This window comes from Oncorhynchus keta, chromosome 22, assembly GCF_023373465.1.
Source record: "Oncorhynchus keta strain PuntledgeMale-10-30-2019 chromosome 22, Oket_V2, whole genome shotgun sequence".
NCBI classification, from domain to species: Eukaryota; Metazoa; Chordata; class Actinopteri; order Salmoniformes; family Salmonidae; genus Oncorhynchus; species Oncorhynchus keta.
In genome coordinates, this window is record NC_068442.1 from 54,705,951 (window position 1) to 54,723,606 (window position 17,656).

The 17,656-nt window shown below is 48.6% G+C and overlaps 1 protein-coding gene and 1 long non-coding RNA gene across 4 annotated transcripts in view; one reads left to right on the plus strand and one right to left on the minus strand.

The window, feature by feature from the left end:
• The window catches only part of tprg1 (tumor protein p63 regulated 1), an 81,301-nt gene that overhangs the window by 34,209 nt on the left and 29,436 nt on the right, over nucleotides 1-17,656 (plus strand).
• Nucleotides 14,825-16,708, minus strand: LOC127910752 (uncharacterized). Of its 3 annotated transcripts, none has more exons than XR_008076107.1 (3): nucleotides 16,566-16,708; nucleotides 16,361-16,524; nucleotides 14,825-15,983 (listed from the first exon to the last, which is right to left on the minus strand). It is a non-coding gene; the product is annotated as an uncharacterized LOC127910752 (long non-coding RNA). The 3 variants fall into 3 exon arrangements; XR_008076108.1 differs by having other exon boundaries at nucleotides 14,825-16,065; XR_008076109.1 differs by lacking the exon at nucleotides 14,825-15,983 and adding an exon at nucleotides 16,025-16,106.

The following is a 17,656-nucleotide window of genomic DNA, read 5'->3' on the forward strand; positions in this document are numbered from 1 at the left end:
TCCCTAGCCCCGACTCCATCCTAGCCCCGACTCCTCCCTAGCCCCGACTCCTCCCTAGCCCCGACTCCTCCCTAGCCCCGACTCCATCCCTAGCCCCGACTCCACCCCTAGCCCCGACTCCACCCCTAGCCCCGACTCCACCCCTAGCCCCGACTCCACCCCTAGCCCCGACTCCACCCCTAGCCCCGACTCCACCCCTACCCCCGACTCCACCCCTAGCCCCGACTCCACCCCTAGCCCCGACTCCACCCCTAGCCCCGACTCCACCCCTAGCCCCGACTCTATCCCTAGCCCTGACTCCATCCCTAGCTCTCTCCTTCCCTAGTCCTGACTTCATCCATAGCTCTCAATCCTTCCCTAGCCCTGACTCCATCCCTAGCCCCAACTCCATCCCTAGCCCCGACTCCATCCCTAGCCCCAACTCCATCCCTAGCCCCAACTCCATCCCTAGCCCCAACTCCATCCCTAGCCCCAACTCCATCCCTAGCCCCGACTCCATCCCTAGCCCCGACTCCATCCCTAGCCCCGACTCCATCCCTAGCCCCGACTCCATCCCTAGCCCTGACTCCATCCCTAGCCCTGACTCCAACCCTAGCTCTCAATCCCTAGCTCTCACTTCTTCCCTAGCCCTGACTCCATCCCTAGCCCTGACTCCATCCCTAGCCCTGACTCCATCCCTAGCCCTGACTTCATCCCTCTCTCTCCTATTCTTTTTACCGCTCTGTTTTTCTCCTCTCGTTCTTTAGCTCCTTCATGCACATCCTTTGGGGTGAAAGCATGTAGGGAGGGAGGGAGGGAGGGAGGCTGGATGGTTGGCTGGCTAGCTGGCTGTATACATGGTTGGATGGGTGGCTGAGAAGGACACTAAGAGACTGTATTGAGCAATCAGGGGATTTGTGTGTTGGCTGAGAGACAATATGGGACACTGCCATAACAGCTGAACTGTTCCTGATATTTATCTAGTGTTGTTGCAGTGAGGCCCAGGAATTTATAGTCGCTTGCCCCATCAGCTTAACTAAGAATACAGTCAGAGTGTGTTTGTGTCTCGGGGGTGCGGAGTGGGGGCGGTGGGTGGGTGTGTGTGTTTTAGTGATGAGCAGGTCAGCTATTTGTTCACTCGCACCCGCCCACAATTGCTGATAACACATCCACAACCGCTCATTTATATGTCATAAAGGGAAAATCTGAGGCCCGCACTCGACCCTAGCCCGTTAATATAGAAAATGCGCTATACAGTCGGAGATGGTGGATGATATCATTAGATACAGTACATGCAGCTTCTCTTCTGTCATTATTGTTGCCCCACGAAGACTTTAATAAAAACCCTCAACACAATGATGTTATAAAGGGATAGAATGACTGATGTCATACATTTTTTATTTTTTATTTTGCCTTTATTTAACTAGGCAAGTCAGTTAAGAACAAATTCTTATTTTCAATGACGGCCTGGGAACAGTGGGCCTGTTCAGGGAGAGAACGACAGATCTGTACCTTGTCAGCTCAGAGATTTGAACTTGCAACCTTCCGGTTACTAGCCCAACGCTCTAACCACTAGGCTACCCTGCCGCCCAAAAGGATGAATGATGTCATAAAGGGATAGAATGAATGATGTCATAAAGGGATAGAATGAATGATGTCATAAAGGGATAGAATGAATGCTTCAATCTGGTTCATGTCAATAAACTTTAATCTCTGCTTCTCTCACACAGCAAAGATGTTTAGGGACCGGGGACAAAATGCAATAATGAAAAACATGATATATGGAAATATTTTCTGGGACACATTTCCAAATGTCAGTTTGACCGTTTAAAAAAAAAATAAGTTTTCAGTTTGGCTAGAATGCATATTTTATGTGGTTGAAATATTATCAGCTTTTATGATGCTGATAAAGACGGCACCTCTACAGACGGTCCCTAACCGCTAATTTATTCTCTGTAGATGCTGAAAGAAATGAATCATGTGAGTCTATGTGAAAGGTTATAAACTTACAGTTAATATTATATTAGACTATGTGAGAGGTCATGGACCTACAGTCAGTGTCCAGATGTCAGTTACAATCCCATGTAATCCATCTGAACAGCACAGTTCCATTGTTCCATTGACGTGTCATCTCTTGACTGTGGAATTTATGTATAGCGCCTCACAATCATCACACATAACACAGAGGAGCACTCCATATCACAGGGGAGCACTCCATAACACAGGGGAGCACTCCATATCAGAGGGGAGCACTCCATATCAGAGGGGAGCACTCCATATCACAGGGGAGCACTCCATATCACAGGGGAGCACTCCATAACACAGGGGAGCACTCCATATCAGAGGGGAGCACTCCATATCAGAGGGGAGCACTCCATATCACAGGGGAGCACTCCATATCACAGGGGAGCACTCCATATCACAGGGGAGCACTCCATATCACAGGGGAGCACTCCATATCACAGGGGAGCACTCCATATCACAGGGGAGCACTCCATATCACAGGGGAGCACTCCATATCACAGGGGAGCACTCCATAACACAGGGGAGCACTCCATATCACAGGGGAGCACTCCATATCACAGAGGAGCACTCCATATCACAGGGGAGCACTCCATATCACAGGGGAACACTCCATATCACAGGGGAGCACTCCATATCACAGGGGAGCACTCCATAACACAGGGGAGCACTCCATATCACAGGGGAGCATTCCATATCACAGAGGAGCACTCCATATCACAGGGGAGCACTCCATATCACAGGGGAGCACTCCATAACACAGGGGAGCACTCCATAACACAGGAAGCACTCCATAACACAGGGAGCACTCCATATCACAGGGGAGCACTCCATATCACAGGGGAGCACTCCATAACACAGTGGAGCACTCCATAACACAGGGGAGCACTCCATAACACAGGGGAGCACTCCATAACACAGGGAGCACTCCATAACACAGGGAGCACTCCATAACACAGTGGAGCACTCCATATCACAGGGAGCACTCCATATCACAGGGAGCACTCCATAACACAGGGAGCACTCCATATCACAGGGAGCACTCCATAACACAGGGGAGTACTCCATAACACAGGGAGTACTCCATAACACAGGGGAGCACTCCATAACACAGGGGAGCACTCCATAACACAGGGGAGCACTCCATAACACAGGGAGCACTCCATATCACAGGGGAGCACTCCATATCACAGGGGAGCACTCCATAACACAGGGGAGCACTCCATATCACAGGGGAGCACTCCATATCACAGGGGAGCACTCCATATCACAGGGGAGCACTCCATAACACAGGGAGCACTCCATAACACAGTGAGCACTCCATAACACAGTGAGCACTCCATAACACAGGGAGCACTCCATAACACAGGGAGCACTCCATAACACAGGGGAGCACTCCATATCACAGGGGAGCACTCCATATCACAGGGGAGCACTCCATAACACAGGGGAGCACTCCATAACACAGGGAGCACTCCATATCACAGGGGAGCACTCCATATCACAGGGGAGCACTCCATATCACAGGGGAGCACTCCATATCACAGAGGAGCACTCCATATCACAGGGGAGCACTCCATAACACAGGGGAGCACTCCATATCACAGGGGAGCACTCCATAACACAGGGAGCACTCCATATCACAGGGGAGCACTTCATATCACAGGGGAGCACTCCATATCACAGGGGAGCACTCCATATCACAGGGGAGCACTCCATAACACAGGGGAGCACTCCATAACACAGGGGAGCACTCCATATCACAGGGGAGCACTCCATAACACAGGGGAGCACTCCATAACACAGGGAGCACTCCATATCACAGGGGAGCACTCCATATCACAGGGGAGCACTCCATAACACAGGGGAGCACTCCATATCACAGGGGAGCACTTCATATCACAGGGGAGCACTTCATATCACAGGGAGCACTCCATAACACAGGGAGCACTCCATAACACAGGGGAGCACTCCATAACACAGGGGAGCACTCCATATCACAGGGAGCACTCCATAACACAGGGAGCACTCCATAACACAGGGAGCACTCCATAACACAGGGAGCACTCCATAACACAGGGAGCACTCCATATCACAGGGGAGCACTCCATAACACAGGGAGCACTCCATAACACAGGGAGCACTCCATAACACAGGGAGCACTCCATATCACAGGGGAGCACTCCATAACACAGGGAGCACTCCATATCACAGGGGAGCACTCCATAACACAGGGGAGCACTCCATATCACAGGGGAGCACTCCATAACACAGGAGACCACTTCATATCACAGGGGACCACTTCATATCACAGGGGAGCACTCCATATCACAGGGGAGCACTCCATATCACAGGGGAGCACTCCATAACACAGGGGAGCACTCCATATCACAGGGGAGCACTCCATAACACAGGGGAGCACTCCATATCACAGGGGAGGACTCCATAACACAGGGGAGCACTCCATATCACAGGGGAGCACTCCATATCACAGGGAGCACTCCATAACACAGGGGAGCACTCCATAACACAGGGGAGCACTCCATATCACAGGGGAGCACTCCATATCACAGGGGAGCACTCCATAACACAGGGGAGCACTCCATAACACAGGGAGCACTCCATATCAGAGGGGAGCACTCCATAACACAGGGAGCACTCCATATCACAGGGGAGCACTCCATATCACAGGGGAGCACTCCATAACACAGGGGAGCACTCCATATCACAGGGGAGCACTGCATAACACAGGGGAGCACTTCATATCACAGGGGAGCACTTCATATCACAGGGGAGCACTCCATAACACAGGGAGCACTCCATAACACAGGGGAGCACTCCATATCACAGGGGAGCACTTCATATCACAGGGGAGCACTCCATAACACAGGGGAGCACTCCATATCACAGGGGAGCACTTCATATCACAGGGGAGCACTTCATATCACAGGGGAGCACTCCATAACACAGGGGAGCACTCCATAACACAGGGGAGCACTCCATATCACAGGGGAGCACTCCATAACACAGGGGAGCACTCCATATCACAGGGGAGCACTCCATAACACAGGGGAGCACTCCATAACACAGGGGAGCACTCCATAACACAGGGGAGCACTCCATATCACAGGGGAGCACTCCATAACACAGGGGAGCACTCCATATCACAGGGGAGCACTCCATAACACAGGGGAGCACTCCATATCACAGGGGAGCACTCCATAACACAGGAGACCACTTCATATCACAGGGGACCACTTCATATCACAGGGGAGCACTCCATATCACAGGGGAGCACTCCATATCACAGGGGAGCACTCCATAACACAGGGGAGCACTCCATATCACAGGGGAGCACTCCATAACACAGGGAGCACTCCATATCACAGGGGAGGACTCCATAACACAGGGGAGCACTCCATATCACAGGGGAGCACTCCATATCACAGGGAGCACTCCATAACACAGGGGAGCACTCCATAACACAGGGGAGCACTCCATATCACAGGGGAGCACTCCATATCACAGGGGAGCACTCCATAACACAGGGGAGCACTCCATAACACAGGGGAGCACTCCATATCAGAGGGGAGCACTCCATAACACAGGGGAGCACTCCATATCACAGGGGAGCACTCCATATCACAGGGGAGCACTCCATAACACAGGGGAGCACTCCATATCACAGGGGAGCACTGCATAACACAGGGGAGCACTTCATATCACAGGGGAGCACTTCATATCACAGGGGAGCACTCCATAACACAGGGAGCACTCCATAACACAGGGGAGCACTCCATATCACAGGGGAGCACTTCATATCACAGGGGAGCACTCCATAACACAGGGGAGCACTCCATATCACAGGGGAGCACTTCATATCACAGGGGAGCACTTCATATCACAGGGGAGCACTCCATAACACAGGGGAGCACTCCATAACACAGGGGAGCACTCCATATCACAGGGGAGCACTCCATATCACAGGGGAGCACTCCATATCACAGGGGAGCACTCCATATCACAGGGGAGCACTCCATATCACAGGGGAGCACTCCATATCACAGGGGAGCACTCCATATCACAGGGGAGCACTTCATATCACAGGGGAGCACTTCATATCACAGGGGAGCACTCCATAACACAGGGGAGCACTCCATAACACAGGGGAGCACTCCATATCACAGGGGAGCACTCCATAACACAGGGGAGCACTCCATATCACAGGGGAGCACTTCATATCACAGGGGAGCACTCCATATCACAGGGGAGCACTCCATATCACAGGGAGCACTCCATAACACGGGGAGCACTCCATAACACGGGGAGCACTCCATAACACAGGGGAGCACTCCATATCACAGGGGAGCACTCCATAACACAGGGGAGCACTCCATAACACAGGGGAGCACTCCATAACACAGGGGAGCACTCCATAACACAGGGGAGCACTCCATATCACAGGGGAGCACTCCATATCACAGGGGAGCACTCCATAACACAGGGGAGCACTCCATAACACAGGGGAGCACTTCATATCACAGGGGAGCACTCCATAACACAGGGAGCACTCCATAACACAGGGGAGCACTCCATATCACAGGGGAGCACTTCATATCACAGGGGAGCACTCCATAACACAGGGGAGCACTCCATATCACAGGGGAGCACTTCATATCACAGGGGAGCACTTCATATCACAGGGGAGCACTTCATATCACAGGGGAGCACTCCATAACACAGGGGAGCACTCCATATCACAGGGGAGCACTCCATATCACAGGGGAGCACTCCATATCACAGGGGAGCACTCCATATCACAGGGGAGCACTTCATATCACAGGGGAGCACTCCATATCACAGGGGAGCACTTCATATCACAGGGGAGCACTCCATATCACAGGGGAGCACTCCATATCACAGGGGAGCACTTCATATCACAGGTGAGCACTCCATATCACAGTGGAGCACTCCATATCACAGTGGAGCACTCCATATCACAGGGGAGCACTCCATAATACAGGGAGCACTCCATATCACAGGGGAGCACTCCATAACACAGGGGAGCACTCCATAACACAGGGGAGCACTCCATAATACAGGGAGCACTCCATATCACAGGGGAGCACTCCATAACACAGGGGAGCACTCCATATCACAGGGGAGCACTCCATATCACAGGGGAGCACTCCATATCACAGGGGAGCACTCCATAACACAGGGGAGCACTCCATATCACAGGGGAGCACTCCATAACACAGGGGAGCACTCCATATCACAGGGGAGCACTCCATATCACAGGGGAGCACTTCATATCACAGGGGAGCACTTCATATCACAGGGGAGCACTCCATAACACAGGGGAGCACTCCATATCACAGGGGAGCACTCCATAACACAGGGGAGCACTCCATATCACAGGGGAGCACTCCATATCACAGGGGAGCACTCTGTCTGACTGTGCCTCTGTGTGTTAAGTGACTGTGTCTCTGTGTGTTAAGTGACTGTGTGTCTATGTGTTAAGTGACTGTGTGTTAAGTGACTGTGTGTTAAGTGACTGTGTGTTAAGTGACTGTCTGTGTTAAGTGACTGTGTCTCTGTGTGTTAAGTGACTGTGTGTCTGTGTGTTAAGTGACTGTGTGTCTGTGTGTTAAGTGACTGTCTGTGTTAAGTGACTGTGTCTCTATGTGTTAAGTGACTGTGTCTCTGTGTGTTAAGTGACTGTGTGTCTGTGTGTTAAGTGACTGTGTGTTAAGTGACTGTCTGTGTTAAGTGACTGTGTCTCTGTGTGTTAAGTGACTGTGTCTCTGTGTGTTAAGTGACTGTGTGTCTGTGTGTTAAGTGACTGTGTGTTAAGTGACTGTCTGTGTTAAGTGACTGTGTCTCTGTGTGTTAAGTGACTGTGTGTCTGTGTGTTAAGTGACTGTGTGTTAAGTGACTGTCTGTGTTAAGTGACTGTGTCTCTGTGTGTTAAGTGACTGTGTCTCTATGTGTTAAGTGACTGTGTGTCTGTGTGTTAAGTGACTGTGTGTTAAGTGACTGTGTGTCTATGTGTTAAGTGACTGTGTGTTAAGTGACTGTCTGTGTTAAGTGACTGTGTGTCTATGTGTTAAGTGACTGTGTGTCTATGTGTTAAGTGACTGTGTGTCTATGTGTTAAGTGACTGTGTGTTAAGTGACTGTCTGTGTTAAGTGACTGTGTGTCTATGTGTTAAGTGACTGTGTGTCTATGTGTTAAGTGACTGTGTGTTAAGTGACTGTGTGTTAAGTGACTGTGTCTCTGTGTGTTAAGTGACTGTGTCTCTGTGTGTTAAGTGACTGTGTCTCTGTGTGTTAAGTGACTGTGTGTCTATGTGTTAAGTGACTGTGTGTTAAGTGACTGTCTGTGTTAAGTGACTGTGTGTCTGTGTTAAGTGACTGTGTTAAAGTGACTGTGTAGTTAAGGACCTATCTACGTACAGCTCTCGGGGCGATCAGTGAAAGTCCAATCCCCAGCATTGTGGTGTATTATCAACACAGTGAAGACTTCTCCTCCACCCGCCTTCTTTTACTGAAACCTCTGGCAGGTTGGAGAACCCAGCCCTGTTGTGCCTGTCTGGAAGCTGTCCCTCCACCCTGGTTCCTTTCCCCCCTGAGGAATTCTGTACCTCTTTGAGACTCTTTTCCTTCTCCATTGATAACCAGGGCAATAGGCTCCACGCTTCCCCCAAAAGGGAAGTGTGTACCACCCATTGATCCCCTCTCCTCCACCCTTAGCCTTCTTTTACTGAAACATAATCAGTAGTCTTTGAGCCAGGGCTTTGGGCTTATCCTTTCCCCTTTAGGGACTTTGAGTGTCTTTCCTTCCCCTTTACTCTCCTTGAGTCTCCTTTCCTTCCCTTTTAGGAAGTTGTACCCTCATTGAGTCTCCTTTCCTTCCCCTTTTAGGAAGTTGTACCCTCATTGAGTCTCCTTTCCTTCCCCCTTTAGGAAGTTGTACCCTCATTGAGTCTCCTTCTCCTTTCCTTCCCTTTAGGAAGTCCTTCCCCTTTAGGAAGTTGTACCCTCATTGAGTCTCCTTTCCTTCCCCTTTAGGAAGTTGTACCCTCATTGAGTCTCCTTTCCTTCCATCAGAACCTTTAGCTGCATCCTAAATGACATCCTATTCCATATGTAGTGCAGTATTGACTAGAGGCCTATGTCAAAAGTAGCTGGCCTTGGGCAAAAGTAGTGCACTACAGATGCAGGATTTTAAATTGATCAATCCTTTCCGTTTCTGTGAATTTTCCTGCAAAGCAGAAAATGCAAACTTGTAGTGTATTTGAGTTTTAAAAAGGCCTCTAAAGTTATTAATTTCCACGTTGACATTTCTGACTTGATTAGCCCCTTCTAAATATCTCCATTCATTATAATCCACATGATAATTAACATGTCCTGTTGCTGCAGGATTATTTTCCTGTTGTAGCAAACTGGCTCAAATTCAGATCCTACATCTGTACATAGGTAACAGGTAGCCGTTTGGTACGTAGAATTAGTTGGTATAGTGGCAGCTGGGATGGCTGGCAGCACGCAGAGTTCAGGAGCGTGTGTGTGTGTGTGTGTGTGGATGATTGCGTTATTAACACAGCCCCACCCTGAACTGCTGGGTGTGTAATATATTGTCAAGGAGGAGACAGCTATATTCTGTAGCCTGGAGTGATGAAATGGGCTTGGCAGGAAGTACTATTGCTCACCTGGCTGATGATTAGGGCGGGACCATATCAAGAGGCATGAACTTCTTTAGGAAAACAGCCCGAATGTTAGAAACAAACGTGATTATGTTATTATACAGAGTCACATTGATTTATTTCCCAAGCGATCAAACACCCTATTTTACATACAGCATGTTTTAAAAGAACTGAAGACTGGCAACTGGTAATGCCCCAGTACTCTGAATGCCCCAGTATGACAACTGGTAATGCCCCAGAGCTCTGAGTACCCCCTGTATGACAACTGGTAATGCCTCAGAGCTCTGAATACCCCCTGTATGACAACTGGTAATGCCCCAGTACTCTGAATACCCCCTGTATGACAACTGGTAATGCCCCAGAGCTCTGAGTACCCCCTGTATGACAACTGGTAATGCCCCAGAGCTCTGAATACCCCCTGTATGACAACTGGTAATGCCCCAGTACTCTGAATACCCCCTGTATGACAACTGGTAATGCCCCAGTACTCTGAATACCCCTGTATGACAACTGGTAATGCCCCAGTACTCTGAATACCCCCTATATGACAACTGGTAATGCCCCAGTACTCTGAATAACCCCTGTATGACAACTGGTAATGCCCCAGTACTCTGAATAACCCCTGTATGACAACTGGTAATGCCCCAGTACTCTGAATACCCCTGTATGACAACTGGTAATGCCCCAGTACTCTGAATACCCCTGTATGACAACTGGTAATGCCCCAGTACTCTGAATACCCCCTGTATGACAACTGGTAATGCCCCAGTACTCTGAATACCCCCTGTATGACAACTGGTAATGCCCCAGTACTCTGAATACATTATGACAACTGGTAATGCCCCAGAGCTCTGAATACCCCTGTATGACAACTGGTAATGCCCCAGTACTCTGAATACCCCTATATGACAACTGGTAATTCCCCAGAGCTCTGATGACAACTACCCCAGAGCTCTGAATATGACAACTGGTAATGCCCCAGTACTCTGAATACCCCTGTATGACAACTGGTAATGCCCCAGAGCTCTGAATACCCCCTGTATGACAACTGGTAATGCCCCAGTACTCTGAATACCCCCTGTATGACAACTGGTAATGCCCCAGAGCTCTGAATACTCTGTACAGAGCTCTGTATGACAGCTTGGGCAGAGGGACAGATGCGGAGGAGGAGAGAGGAAGGGAGGGGAGGAAATACTGTTGTGTTTGGCAGACAGGAAGTACTATTGCTCAAGATGTGGCTGACGGTAGAACATGACAACAACTAATAAAATCAGTGCATATAAACTACCGTTCAAAAGTTTGGGGTCACTTAGTAATAATAATAATAATAATAATAATAATAAAGATGCCATTTAGCTGACGGTAGAACATGACAGTCATGTGTGCAAATAAAATCAGTGGTCCCGGGATAACCCACTACCCTTCGTTAAAGCGCCATGCTCTACCAACTGTGCTCAGAAGGACCGAAAAAAAATGTCCTTGTTTCTGAAAGAAAAGCTCATTTTATTTGTCCATTAAAATAACTTCAAATTCATCAGAAATACAGTGTAGACATTGTTAATGTTGTAAATGACTGTTGTAGCTGGAACTGCAGATTTTTAATGGAATATCTACATAGGTGTACAGAGGCCCGTTATCAGCAACCATCACTACTGTGTTCCAATGGCACGTTGTGTTAGCTAATCCAAGTTTATAATTTTAAAAGGCTAATTGATCATTAGAAAACCCTTTTGCAATTATGTTAGCACAGCTGAAAACTGTTGTCCTGATTTAAAGAAGCAATAAAACTGGCCTTAGACTCGTTGAGTATCTGGAGCATCAGCATTTGTGGGTTCGATGACAGGCCCAAAATGGCTAGAAACAAAAACCTTTCTTCTGAAACTCGTCAGTCTCTTCTTGTTCTGAGAAATGAAGGCTATTTCATGTGAGAAATTGCCAAGAAACTGAAGATCTTGTACAATGAGTGAGAACAGCGCAAACTGGCTCAAACCAGAATAGAACGAGGAGTGGGAGGCCCCGGTGCTCTACTGAGCAAGAGGACAAGTACATTAGTGTATTTAGCTTGAGAAACAGATGCCTCACAAGTCCTCAACTGGCAGCTTCATTAAATAGTACCCGCAAAACACCAGTCTCAACATCAACAGTGAAGAGGCGACCGGGATGCTGGCCTTCTAGGCAGAGTTGCAAAGAAAAAGCCACATCTCAGACTGGCCAATAAAAATAAAAGATTAAGATGGGTAAAAGAGCACAGACACTGGACAGAGGAAGATTGGAAAAAGTGTTATGGACAGACTAATCTAAGTATGAGGTATTCAGATCCCAAAGAAGAACATTCATGAGACGCAGAAAAAATGAAAGGATGGTGGAGGCAATGTGATGGTCTGGGGGTGCTTTGGTGGAGGTAATGTGATGGTCTGGGGGTGCTTTGGTGGAGGCAATGTGATGGTCTGGGGGTGCTTTGGTGGAGGCAATGTGATGGTCTGGGGGTGCTTTGGTGGAGGCAATGTGATGGTCTGGGGGTGCTTTGGTGGAGGCTATGTGATGGTCTGGGGGTGCTTTGGTGGAGGTAATGTGATGGTCTGGGGGTGCTTTGGTGGAGGCAATGTGATGGTCTGGGGGTGCTTTGGTGGAGGCAATGTGATGGTGAGGTGGTCTGGGGGTGCTTTGGTGGAGGCGATGTGATGGTCTGGGGGTGCTTTGGTGGAGGTAATGTGATGGTCTGGGGGTGCTTTGGTGGAGGCGATGTGAATGTGATGGTCTGGGGGTGCTTTGGTGGAGGTAATGTGATGGTCTGGGGGTGCTTTGGTGGAGGCAATGTGATGGTCTGGGGGTGCATTGGTGGAGGTAATGTGATGGTCTGGGGGTGCTTTGGTGGAGGTAAAGTGGGAGATTTGTACTGGGTAAAAGGGATCTTGAACAAGGAAGGCTTTCACTCCATTTTGCAACGCCATACCATACCCTGTGGACGGCGCTTAATTGGAGCCAATTTTCTCCTACAACAGGACAATGACCCAAAGCACAGCTCCAAACTATGCAAGAACTATTTAGGGAAGAAGCAGTCAGCTGGTATTCTGTCTATAATGGAGTGGCCAGTACAGTCACCAGATCTCAACCCTATTGAGCTGTTGTGGGAGCAGCTTGACCGTATGGTACGTAAGAAGTGCCCATCAAGCCAATCCAACTGGTGGGAGGAGCTTCAGGAAGCATGGGGTGAAATCTCTTCAGATTACCTCAACAAATTGACAACTAGAATGCCAAAGGTCTGCAAGGCTGTAATTGCAGCAAATGGAGGATTCTTTGACGAAAACAAAGTTTGAAGGACACAATTATTATTTCAATTAAAAATCATTCATTTATAACCTTGACAATGTCTATATTTTCTATTCATTTTTACAACTCATTTCATGGAATGGACCAAAAAAAATGGCTCTCTTTCAAAAACAAGGCCATTTCTAAGTGACCCCAAACTTTTGAACGGTAGTGTCCAGTATTTAGTATGCCAAAATTTCCCGGATGTCGTACTACATTCACCAAAATAGGAAGTATACCAGCAGTGGACGTATTTAGTTGCTGAACAAGGATCCTATTAACACACTTATAAAGAGAACATCCCTGATCATCTCTACTGCCTCAGATCTGGAGGACTCACTAAACAGATAACATCCCTGGTCATCCCTATCCCTGCCTCTGATCTGGAGGACTCACTAAACAGAGAACATCCCTGGTCACCTCTACTGCCTCTGATCTGGAGGACTCACTAAACAGAGAACATCCCTGATCATCTCTACTGCCTCTGATCTGGTGGACTCACTAAACAGAGAACATCCCTGGTCATCCCTACTGCCTCTGATCTGGAGGACTCACTAAACAGAGAACATCCCTGGGCATCCCTACGGCCTCTGATCTGGAGGACTCACTAAACAGAGAACATCCCTGGTCATCCCTACTGCCTCTGATCTGGAGGACTCACTAAACAGAGAACATCCCTGGTCATCCCTACTGCCTCTGATCTGGAGGACTCACTAAACAGAGAACATCCCTGGTCATCTCTACTGCCTCTGATCTGGAGGACTCACTAAACAGAGAACATCCCTGGTCATCCCTACTGCCTCTGATCTGGAGGACTCACTAAACAGAGAACATCCCTGATCATCTCTACTGCCTCTGATCTGGAGGACTCACTAAACAGAGAACATCCCTGGTCATCCCTACTGCCTCTGATCTGGCTGACTCACTAAACAGAGAACATCCCTGGTCATCTCTACTGCCTCTGATCTGGAGGACTCACTAAACAGAGAACATCCCTGGTCAACCCTACTGCCTCTGATCTGGAGGACTCACTAAACAGAGAACATCCCTGATCATCTCTACTGCCTCTGATCTGGAGGACTCACTAAACAGAGAACATCCCTGATCATCCCTACTGCCTCTGATCTGGAGGACTCACTAAACAGAGAACATCCCTGGTCATCTCTACTGCCTCTGATCTGGAGGACTCACTAAACAGAGAACATCCCTGGTCATCTCTACTGCCTCTGATCTGGAGGACTCACTAAACAGAGAACATCCCTGGTCATCTCTACTGCCTCTGATCTGGAGGACTCACTAAACAGAGAACATCCCTGGTCATCCCTACTGCCTCTGATCTGGAGGACTCACTAAACAGAGAACATCCCTGGTCATCCTACTGCCTCTGATCTGGAGGACTCACTAAACAGAGAACATCCCTGGTCATCTCTACTGCCTCTGATCTGGAGGACTCACTAAACAGAGAACATCCCTGGTCATCTCTACATCTGGAGGACCACTGAGAACATCCCTGATCATCCCTACTGCCTCTGATCTGGAGGACTCACTAAACAGAGAACATCCCTGGTCATCTCTACTGCCTCTGATCTGGAGGACTCACTAAACAGAGAACATCCCTGATCATCTCTACTGCCTCTGATCTGGAGGACTCACTAAACAGAGAACATCCCTGGTCATCCCTACTGCCTCTGATCTGGAGGACTCACTAAACAGAGAACATCATCCCTACGGCCTCTGATCTGGATCCCAGAGAACATCCCCTGGCATCCCTACTCTGATCTGGAGGACTCACTAAACAGAGAACATCCCTGGTCATCCCTACTGCCTCTGATCTGGAGGACTCACTAAACAGAGAACATCCCTGGTCATCCCTACGGCCTCTGATCTGGAGGACTCACTTAACAGAGAACATCCCTGGTCATCTCTACTGCCTCTGATCTGGAGGACTCACTAAACAGAGAACATCCCTGGTCATCCCTACTGCCTCTGAACTGGAGGACTCACTAAACAGAGAACATCCCTGATCATCTCTACTGCCTCTGATCTGGAGGACTCACTAAACAGAGAACATCCCTGGTCATCTCTACTGCCTCTGATCTGGAGGACTCACTAAACAGAGAACATCCCTGGTCATCCCTACTGCCTCTGATCTGGAGGACTCACTAAACAGAGAACATCCCTGGTCATCCCTACTGACTCTGATCTGGAGGCCTCACTAAACAGAGAACATCCCTGGTCATCCCTACCGTCTCTGATCTGGAGGACTCACTAAACAGAGAACATCTCTGATCATCCCTACTGCCTCTGATCTGGAGGACTCACTAAAACACAAATGCTTCATTTGTAAATTATGTCTAAGTGTTGGAGTTTGCCCTTAGCTATTCGTCACTTACATTTTTTTTTAAAGACAATTGTGCCGTCTGCTTTGTAAGGAATTTGAAATGATTTATACTTTTACTATTGATACTTAAGTATATTTTAGGAATTACAAGTATTTTTAAAATGCAATACTCAAGTAGTATTTTACTGGGTGAGTCATTTTTAATTAAGGTATCTTGACTTTTACTCAAGTATGACAATCGGATACCTTTTTCCACCACTGTTAAAATGTTATGCTTTGCGTTTTATCCATTATTTTTGATGGTAGGCCACTCTGGTAGGCCCAACATTATGATCAAATAGCCACAGAAGCCTACTTGGACACTTTTTATAACTGTAGATTTGTCCCCAGAGAGAACTCCAGTCATATCTTCATTTAATAACCCAATAATTTATTGAAAACTTTATTGATAAGAGGAGGGAAGTATGGACATTACAGCATAGGACAAAGGCCTCAATGGGATACCTGCTGTGTTTCATACACAAAGCAAGGCCTCAATGGGATACCTGCTGTGTTTCATACACAAAGCAAGGCCTCAATGGGATACCTGCTGTGTTTCATACACAAAGCAAGGCCTCAATGGGATACCTGCTGTGTTTCATACACAAAGCAAGGCCTCAATGGGATATCTGCTGTGTTTCATACACAAAGCAAGGCCTCAATGGGATACCTGCTGTGTTTCATACACAAAGCAAGGCCTCAATGGGATACCTGCTGTGTTTCATACACAAAGCAAGGCCTCAATGGAATACCTGCTGGACTTCATACACAAAGCAAGGCCTCAATGGGATATCTGCTGTGTTTCATACACAAAGCAAGGCCTCAATGGGATACCTGTTGTGTTTCATACACAAAGCAAGGCCTCAATGGGATACCTGCTGTGTTTCATACACAAAGCAAGGCCTCAATGGGTGGGATACCTGCTGTGTTTCATACACAAAGCAAGGCCTCAATGGGTGGGATACCTGCTGTGTTTCATACACAAAGCAAGGCCTCAATGGGATACCTGCTGTGTTTCATACACAAAGCAAGGCCTCAATGGGATACCTGCTGTGTTTCATACACAAAGCAAGGCCTCAATGGGATACCTGCTGTGTTTCATACACAAAGCAAGGCCTCAATGGGATACCTGCTGTGTTTCATACACAAAGCAAGGCCTCAATAGGATACCTGCTGTGTTTCATACACAAAGCAAGGCCTCAATGGGATACCTGCTGTGTTTCATACACAAAGCAAGGCCTCAATGGGATACCTGCTGTGTTTCATACACAAAGCAAGGCCTCAATGGGATACCTGCTGTGTTTCATACACAAAGCAAGGCCTCAATGGGATACCTGCTGTGTTTCATACACAAAGCAATGCAATTGCAGAAATTGTTTGTCGAGATCGGTGTGAAAGAACTTGACTGGCCAATGATCACTCTAAGTTGCCCGCGTGTGTGGGCACACAGTAGCCCAGGGACTGCAGGTACAGCTCTCAGGAACTGCAGGTACAGCTCCCGGGGACTGCGGGTACAGCTCCCGGGGACTGCGGGGACAGCTCCCGGGGACTGCGGGGACAGCTCCCGGGGACTGCGGGTACAGCTCCCGGGGACTGCGGGTACAGCTCCCGGGGACTGCGGGGACAGCTCTCGGGGACTGCGGGTATAGCTCCCGGGGACTGCGGGTACAGCTCCCGGGGACTGCGGGTACAGCTCCCGGGGACTGCGGGTACAGCTCCCAGGGAAGCAGAGCTGAAGAAATATGAGCTCATTGACAGGACGAAGATTGAACTCCCTAGGGTTTTCACTGCGGGTACAGCTCCCGGGGACTGCGGGTAAATCAGCAATATTAGCCACTCAATGACCGCAAATTGAACTATGCAAGAGATTTTCAGCTCATCGGGTAGGACTATTGGGTATAGCCCACACTTTACACAGGGGCACCAATCACAGCTGCAGTAGTCCTATATGCAAATAGACTATTGCCTTATATGGCTCTGTGCCATTCATTGGAAACTGGGTGTTTACAGCTCCCAGGGTCATGACTAGATGTGCAGAGATCGCAGAAGAAATATGAGCTCATTGAGAGAAGCACCAGATGGATTGAACTGGGGAAGTTTTTTAGAGTTTTCATCCCTTTTCAGAGAAATAACACAGGGCTATCGTCAGTGAGTTCCCTTTTACTGTGGCAATTATGATCAAATCAATGCAATATTAGCCAGAGGGGAGAGGGGGCTCAATGCAGACGAGGGGAGAGGAGGGGAGAGGAGAGGAGGACCAG